Source organism: Magnolia sinica, chromosome 5, assembly GCF_029962835.1.
Source record: "Magnolia sinica isolate HGM2019 chromosome 5, MsV1, whole genome shotgun sequence".
Lineage (NCBI taxonomy): Eukaryota > Viridiplantae > Streptophyta > Magnoliopsida > Magnoliales > Magnoliaceae > Magnolia > Magnolia sinica.
In genome coordinates, this window is record NC_080577.1 from 89,197,624 (window position 1) to 89,206,327 (window position 8,704).

The 8,704-nt window shown below is 41.6% G+C and overlaps 1 non-coding gene across 1 annotated transcript; it reads right to left on the bottom strand.

Annotated features, from left to right (window-relative positions):
• Positions 1-8,356: 8,356 nt before the first annotated feature.
• Positions 8,357-8,463, bottom strand: LOC131247655 (small nucleolar RNA R71). The gene has a single exon (XR_009171930.1). It is a non-coding gene; the product is annotated as a small nucleolar RNA R71 (small nucleolar RNA).
• Between the last annotated feature and the right edge of the window lie 241 nt (positions 8,464-8,704).

Below are 8,704 nucleotides of genomic sequence, written 5' to 3' on the forward strand. Positions count from 1 at the left end.
TCGTGCATAAGCTTATAGAAAGCTTAGAGGGTGGTGTACGTGTGTCCACAATGCAAGTGTCAAGTATACAATACAAGTCCACAATTCATACAATATCGAAAATACTGGCAAGTTCATAAGTCATATAATATCAGAGTAAGCAAAAATACTAACAAGTTCATGAGTCATACAATATCAGAGTATGCAATACAGATCAGCTATGTAATGCAGGGTCATGGTAAACCAAATGCCATGTGCTGGGGATGCAATACAATATGCGGTGCGAAAGAAATGACCAAGCTAGATTGTGAAGTCGGGATGATAGTACATAATATCGTAAGTTGTGGGGTCCATCATAAGCGACTTCTATCCAAACTGGCCCATACCTGATTTGGATAGCTAGACATAATGTGGTAACTCCTGATCTCAGGTTAGTCATGTATCCAATCGAAATCATGGCCATTGGAAGGGTACACACAACAAATTAGTTGCGCACCACCAGCCCGAGTGGATAGTGAATGAATGAGTGAATGAGTAAAATGTTGAGTATGCAACTCCTATTCAGTAAGTCCATATATTAGTACCGAACTTCTCTGGGATCACCACTGGGGTCCAGTACACTCTACGCCACCTGCCACCCCATCAAGCACACAACTGGATAAGTGGAAGAGACCTCACTATCCGCCTACCAATGTCAGCCCGGCTTGTCGATAGCGGACCCATTTATGAGCTGGTCAGACTCAGCCTAATATTGCCTACTCGCTCGGGCGGGTAAGGCAACATCCCCTTCCAACCGACCACAATACAGTGGGAGACGCGGCCTACTGGTATACGGCCCTCATGCGCTGATGTATTTTCACTGTCTAGACGTTGGAGCGTCCCTGGTACCAAGGGGTTTAGGAACTTTCACCCATAGGCATATTAGATGCCCATATGCTAGAACCAAACATTTCCGATGTCTCAACTGACCATCCACAATATACTTATGGAGGCCATGGCCCTGATGTCGTTAAGGCGTACAGTAATCATACCATAAAATGTGAGATGCATGAGTCATACTATCCAGTCATGCATCAAACCTGCACGTACTGCGCGCTCATGTGGGGCCACTCCGTCTCACAAGGAGTCCCATAATAAACTAGCCCAACGGCACATGCTATGATCAGTCATTTCTCATAACGAGCATACATATGATGCGTATGTGCATGTATTATGATATAATAAAGTACATAGGCATGATTATCTGATAAGGTAGACAACCATAATCCACAATTGACCTTCACCGGTATGTCACATACCAAGAGTATAAACTAAACAACATGCTTCTTCTACAAATATAGGAGTCCATGTGGTATGTCCCACATTATACTAACATTAGCCTTCCAAGGTACTGATATATCATATATCTCAAGATGGGGTCCACTAGAAGGACGACGGATCTTACCCATACATCGAGATATGCTCTATATAGTGGATATACCAAACCTGATACCACATATTGTTCCATCTATGGCAACGAGTGATGATGTACTAATCCTACAAACAATGGATGGCTTAGATGACATATTAACGTCAAGGATGAGCCTCACACTCATCCCAAAAGAAGTAACTAGACGGTGTAGATGATACAAACATAATATCAAAGTCCTAGCAATCAGTTATGAGAGTAGAACACATCTCACGAGGCGAGTCAAACGGGTGTACAAGAGGATGAATCTAAGTACAACAAGTGGGTTTCCTCACACTCTCTAATATGTAATAAACTGGGCTTTCCTACGCGGCCCAATACGTACACAAGGTGGGCTTTGGTGGGGTCCATACATCTAGGACTATGTGTCCTTCCAAACGGGTTGGGCAGTCCACTCAACATCTAAGTGAGCCTTGGGTAGAGACACTAAACTTTGGGTAGTCACATGTATCGAGGTGAGCCACATCTCTTATAGAAGGCTCGATATGACTACAAGGTGGCCTCCAAGGTTTGAATAATCCTACAAGGTATGGTGGAAAACACCATCATCAAATGGGGGCCCAACTGATTGGGATAGCCTAATCCGGGAAAAGATGGGTAATATAATCATCAATGGGGGCCCAATGGTTTGGGGTAAGCCTAATAAGAGGAAATGAGAATGGGCCTAACAGTGGGCCTTTAGGGAGATTACAATGTAGACATTTAACCATCATTGCTCCCAAGCTAATGGGCTTAACAACGGGCCCTAGAGAGGATTTCAATAGTGGACATTTAACCACTATTGTCTCCCGGTGTGTGGTCCACTTGGGATTTGAATCTAACCCTCTATGGGGCCTACGACTCTTATACAAATCAGGAAAATAGATGGACATCGTGTATGTAACTCATACGTTATGGAATCACTCATTACAATTGGGCCTCATATAAGGGCCTCGTATACATCACATCGGGCCTCATACAAGGTGTAACGCCTCGCACTTTTCAGTACTTGGGTGTTATCATGTAACCAAATGCAAGCCTAGCTAAACAAACGATCACGTGCATTTCAGTCTAAATCCAACTATTGAAAGTAATCCCTACCCACATAGTAAACTACCCATTTAATTGGTTCTCAAAATGGCCCATCTCAACCGTCTAATACAACCCTGATTCATAAACCAAGTCATCTGGCCATTTAGTCTCGATGACAAAAATCTTCTCATCACGAAACTGGTCAGAACGTTGTGTCGTTAAAATCCAAAGGGCAATGAAAGACCAAATCCTGACCTATCAGACATATTGAACCATATGTTATCAATCTTGGATACCAGATCATCAAGATCCACCATCTAACCAATTCACATCATAACAGTGTACAATCTAACCAGTGACCGCAGTACCAACCATTAGACCCCGAGATATGGTAGACCTTTATCAAACACAAATATATGTAAATTATTTGCTAATGACCTAATCATAGGATCACATGATGAGCTATATGGACAATTAAACCGTATGTAGCCATCCCTTAGGAACATGAGTCAGATTACTTGGTCTCATGGTCAACCCCTAGATTTCACCTAAACACTCTTTAGGACCCTGTAGCTATTGATAACTAGGTATGAAGTGATCCAACCATTGGATTGGTTGAATGGTCAAGAGGTCGAATATTAGTAATTAGACCTCTATGTAGTGTGTTCCACGTAACCTTTAAAGTTAGTTAAAGAATTAGGTAAATGAATTATATCCGTTGATCCACCATGAGGACAATTCTGCCTAGAAGTAGGCCCCACAAATTAACTCATAATAATAACAATAATAATAATAGTTAAATATCTAATAATATAAAAACATGAGATGGATGGTCCTAATAACCTAACCCACAACATGATTATGATATAAATGTATACATACATACATATATATATATAATAAGAATTAAAAATTAATATATTATTAGAATAGAAACATAAGATGGTGTGCTTAGACATACAAATAATCTCTTAGGACATTTTCACCGTTGACGGTCAGATTGGGGTTGATCCGACCATCGGATCGATGCATTCGGCACCTAAAAGCCGTGATTCAACTAGTATGCCCCACCAAAGTTTTGGATCCACCTGAATTTTTGGTCAGAGGCCTTTCTTGGGACCTCCAAGGTGAATGAATGGTATAGATTGCATAGGGTACCGCTGTGGACCCCACACATGGGCACACATGTACACAGTGCAGGAGCTCTAGCGAAGCACCAAATCGGAAGGAATAGATCAGACAGGCCTGACCAAAAATTTCCAAAGAGGGAAGGTTCTTCCCTTCCTTTTTCTTTTCCCGCTGCTGGGATTTTCAAATGGACAGAGCCCCTTTCTGTTTAAGAGATGGCCCACCATTAACCTTTTATCGGGTGATCTGATCCGTCTATCTGGTGTGGTCGTGGGTCCCAAATAAAACCCACCTATCTCCATACCTTCTAACGCATTGCATGCACACGATCCTCGGTGTAAACCAGCCCTACAAACCAGCTTCTTCCGTATACCAGCTTGGCAATCCGAGTGAGGTGAAATTCCTTCATCTCAGTCGTCCGTGAGAAGCAATCCTAGCCCTCTAAGGTTAGGTTTTTTATTATAAAAGAAAGAGGCTGAGAGAGAACTAGTCGTTTCCTTCTCCATCCAAAAGCACCGCCCAGAACCCTTCCAACCTTCGATTTCTCTCCTCTACGAGTTCATTGGAGCCATCCCAGACTGTCCATGGAGGATGGATTGAAGAGAAACACTGCCGATTGGAAACTGCCATTAACGGTGGAGCTTCTTCCTCGTTGCTGTCACGCCACACCACTCTTCCGTTGTTCGAGACTGGGTACATTCAGACCCTCTTGAGCTCCCAAAAAAAAGGAGGAAGGTGAGAAAGAGAGAAGTTGTTACTAATGTGTGTGTGCACCAGCTTGACTCGGTCGAGTCACGATCCGAGTCAGGCCGACCCTGACGTCCCTAGCTGGATGTTCCATCTGGAAGGAAAGAAGGAAAACCAAAAAAAAAAAAAAGGAAATCAGGGGGAGAGAGAGAGAGATATACAGGTGTGCAACGATTTCAACACACCACTTGGCCCGATCGAATTGCTGGTGAGTTGCGTCCGAGACAACTCGGTCCAGACTCTTACTGGATGGGAATTAAAAAAAAACAAAGAGAAGGAATGGAGGAGGAGAAAAGAGGGAGAGAAACGAGAGAGATAGGGAGAGGTTGAGCCAGTTGTTGCTGCCGACCCAACTCGGCTGGATCCCACCAAGTTGGGCCTGGTTAATTTGGTCCAGCAAGCCAGCTGGTGTAAGGGTTGAGTGAAGAAGAAGGTAAGAGAGAAGATGGGAAAGAAGAAGGAAAGACAAACTAGGGGAGAAAGAAGAAGAGAGCATGAGTTCCCAAGTTAACTCACCTGAGTCACGGTTATGGGCTGTTGGAGACAGGTCGGGTTTAGAAGACTGACTCGCTTATGAGCCGACTAATGTGAGTAAGCCTCCTCTGCCAAAGCAAATCGTTGATTTAGTATAAAATCGATGTTACCATAATTATCGTGATTATTAAATATGATTAACCGTTAGCAAGTTACGTATGTTAGTTATTATGAACAAAACTACAACAGTTAGATATGTGACATTAGAGCCTGGACTAGGAAAAGGTACTAAAAGCATGGATTTAACGGTTTGAAATCACCAAGGCAAGCGACGGACCCCAGGAGAACAAGATCAACGGATGTGCATGCCAGGGATTCAAGAAAATCGAGAAACTGAAGCTCAAGTGGCCCGAAAGACATCCAGAATGCAAGATCACAGGGTTCCCATCATCCGTTCAGCTCAAAAATTCATACATTGCTTGAGGACCATAAATTAATCGTACACGTCAAATTTCATCAGTTCAATCCCTGTACAAGTGTCCCAACGGACAGATCAGCCACTAAAATCATGATTTGGGGCCCACCAAATCTTTGGATATGTCTCAATTTTAGTCTCAACCTCGTAAATGAGGTTCTAAAGAGGATGGATGGAGCAGATTTGTCACAAACATCTCCGTGGGACCTACATGTACAGTGTGTGTGCATGTACTGAAGTGCACCGGGCGTACACCAAATATCCAAAAGTCGGTCAGCAAGCGCTGGCCGACTCTTCTTCTCAAATCCGGAATTCTCTCACAGCGGCGAACGTGGGTCCGCTGGTTCCTCTCAGTGGGGCCCACTCCTCTTCCAAAGCATCAATCGGGACCGTCCATTGTGTGTATAGGTGGGGTATTTACCTCACCAAGGTGGCCTCTTGAGACCATGTAAGATGTTGCAGAATCCTAACCGTTAAAGGCATGATGAACGACGGAGTAGAAGATATTGTGGGCCACATAGAATTTGGTCCAAAAATAGTGATTCCCACCTGGTTTTTCGAGCAGAATGCAGTGGACGGCTTGGATTTCTCAAAACAATAGTGAAGTGGGCCCCACCATCGTCACAACGTCAATGACGCTACTCTGTTTTGTGTCCGGAAAATTCAGGATTTCCGTGCGGTTTTGGACCAGTATATTTGATCAGATGTATGATCCAAACCATCCATCGTGTATCTCATCCAAAGATTCCCCAAGGGACGTTATTTATTTGAAAAAAATGTGAGGGAAGTTTTTTTCTTCCGTTTTCTTGGCTGCGAAAAGACCTACGCACCGGCCTTGCTGTGTAAAGAAGTCTTCCGCAGCCTACTCCTTCTCCGACTGGACCTCTCCACGCTCCTACGCACCGGCCTTGGGTCTTCTATAAAGGGGAGAGAAGAGAACGATGGAAGGAAGGCTTGAAATTGGGATGAGAAGACAGGGAGCAGAGAGGAAGGCGACGTGACCATGGACATGGCTGGACGTGGGGTTGGACGTGAGCACAAGGAGAGAGAGAGTTAGTATTTTTTTTCTTCTTCTTTTCTTCTCTTTTTGTCTATTTTAAACCTAGCCTAATCATGTTTGTGACCGGCTAAACTTCTTAGCTAGGGCTAAGAGGTGAAGCTTATAGTCTGATGGGAGAGATGTTGCTTGTGCCTTTTTGTTTAAATTGAAGGGATTTTTTTTTCATATAATTTTAATATGGGAATATTTTTAGTTCTTAATGGCCTGTTGTGACTAAAATTACAATGAGTTTGCAATGGCTTTAAATATTTCTTTTTCCTTATTTTGATTATGACGTCAGGAAGCCCTGTTGTTCGCCATCGTCTCCTAGGCATGGTTGGATGACGGTACCCTTTCTAACCTTCATAGCATGTTAATTGGTTGGTAATTAGTTTAATTCTTTTGTTAACTTTGTCTCCTGGGCATGGTTTGGTGATGGAATCCATTCTAATTCATATACCTTTCATCTCTTTAAAATTATATCAGAGGAAGTTCAATTTAATTTTCATGATTTTTGAAGCAGGCATAAGATCTCCCTGATCTCTACAAGTGGATCCTCTGAATCCCTCATTTCCGTCCTCTGAATTCCTTAAGTTTTACATTAATCTCTTACCATTATTCATCAATTTATATTTGATTTAGATTGCATCTTAGGCTAGTTCTATTTCTATCTAGTTTCAGGAAACGTACAAGTTTCAGTCCCTGTGGATTCGACCTCGGTCTTACCGAGTTAATTACTACATCACAACCCTATACTTGGGGAGTGAACAAGTTTTTGGCGCCGTTGTCGGGAATTGACGGCTACGTTTTTCTGAAATTAATTAGTTTAGAATTAGGTTAAGATTAGGATTTTACTAACTTTAGGTTAAAAGTTTTTATTTTTTTTTTAGAAACTAACCTGTTTTCCTGTTTTGTAGGATCCTGAAATAACTTCTAAATTGGTAATCCCTTTCTAATTCCTCTACTTTTTCTATTTTTAGAATTATTATTTGGGTTTTAGAAATTTTCTTATTCTAAGCTTTCTTTTAATTTTAGAAATTCTCTATTTTCTAGTATTTTTCTATTTTTAGGAACTAGTTTATTTTTAGAAACTTTCCTCTTTTATTTCTAGAAACTAGGTTAGTTATCTCCCTCTTTAGAGATTCTTTCTAATTTTAGAAACTAACTCATCTTTCCTTCATTTTTAGAAACTCTCTAATTCTGGCACTTTCCTTTTTAGAAACTAACTTTCTTATTGTGTAGGCTTTTAAGGTTGAAATTTCTAATTCAGTAAGATTTTTTTCTACTTTCTATTTTTCAGTTCTCTTTTAGTAATTTACTTTCTAATTTAGACTTTTTTTCTTTTAGAAACTGACTTGTTTGTTTTCTTTTGCAGGTCTTTAACTTAGGGACTTCAAGTTGGTAATTTCTCTCCAATTCTCTCTCTCTTTCTAGATTTTCGTTTCGTTCGAATTTATTTGAGGGCTGCGAGTGTTTCATGCCCAAGTGGGCCTGTGACAACACTCGACGTCTCTTGACTAAAGGAGGATTGGTTGAGGGGTTGACTATCCATCGCAGGACTAGACACCACTCGAAATCCCCTGAGTTAATTGAAGTTATGGCTGAAGACCAACCTCCTCTACTTCCACCCAGGGTGGAGGATACCTAAGATGAGAACGAGGTGCATCAGGCACCCCCGCCTCGTACTTTACGAGATTATCTACAACCGACGGGAGTGAGTACGCCCTCATGCATGATTTTTTCTGAAAACACAGGACAAATGGACATCAAGCCAGGAGTTATCCAACTCCTTCCCAAATTCCATGGACTTGAATCAGAAAGTCCATATTTACATTTGAAAGAGTTCAATGAGATTATAGCTACATTATGTTTTCCTAATGTATCTGAGGATACAATCAGGCTGAAACTCTTTCCTTTTTCCTTAAAAGAGAAAGCTAAGACGTGGTTACATTCACTGCGTTCTAGATCCATTGGCACATGGAACGACATGCAGAGGGAATTCATAAAAAAATTCTTCCCACATCATAAAACGATTACCCTCAGAAAAGCAATCATGAACTTTGCCCAAAAGGAAGATGAAACATTCTTCCAATGTTGGGAAATTTTCAAAGATTTGGTCAGTTCATGCCCACAACACTGATTTGAAACGTGACGCATTACAAATTTTTTCTATGATGGACTGACATCTTCCATGCGCCAAATGGTCGAGACAATGTGTAATGGAGAGTTCATTAATAAAGATGTTGACGAGGTATGGGATTACCTCGATAGTCTTACTGAAAAAACATAATCATTGGACTATTACCCAAAGTCGAACACCATGTCTAGGCCGACTCAATTAAAGGAGAAAGGTGGATTATATCTCTTGAAAGAAGAGGATGAC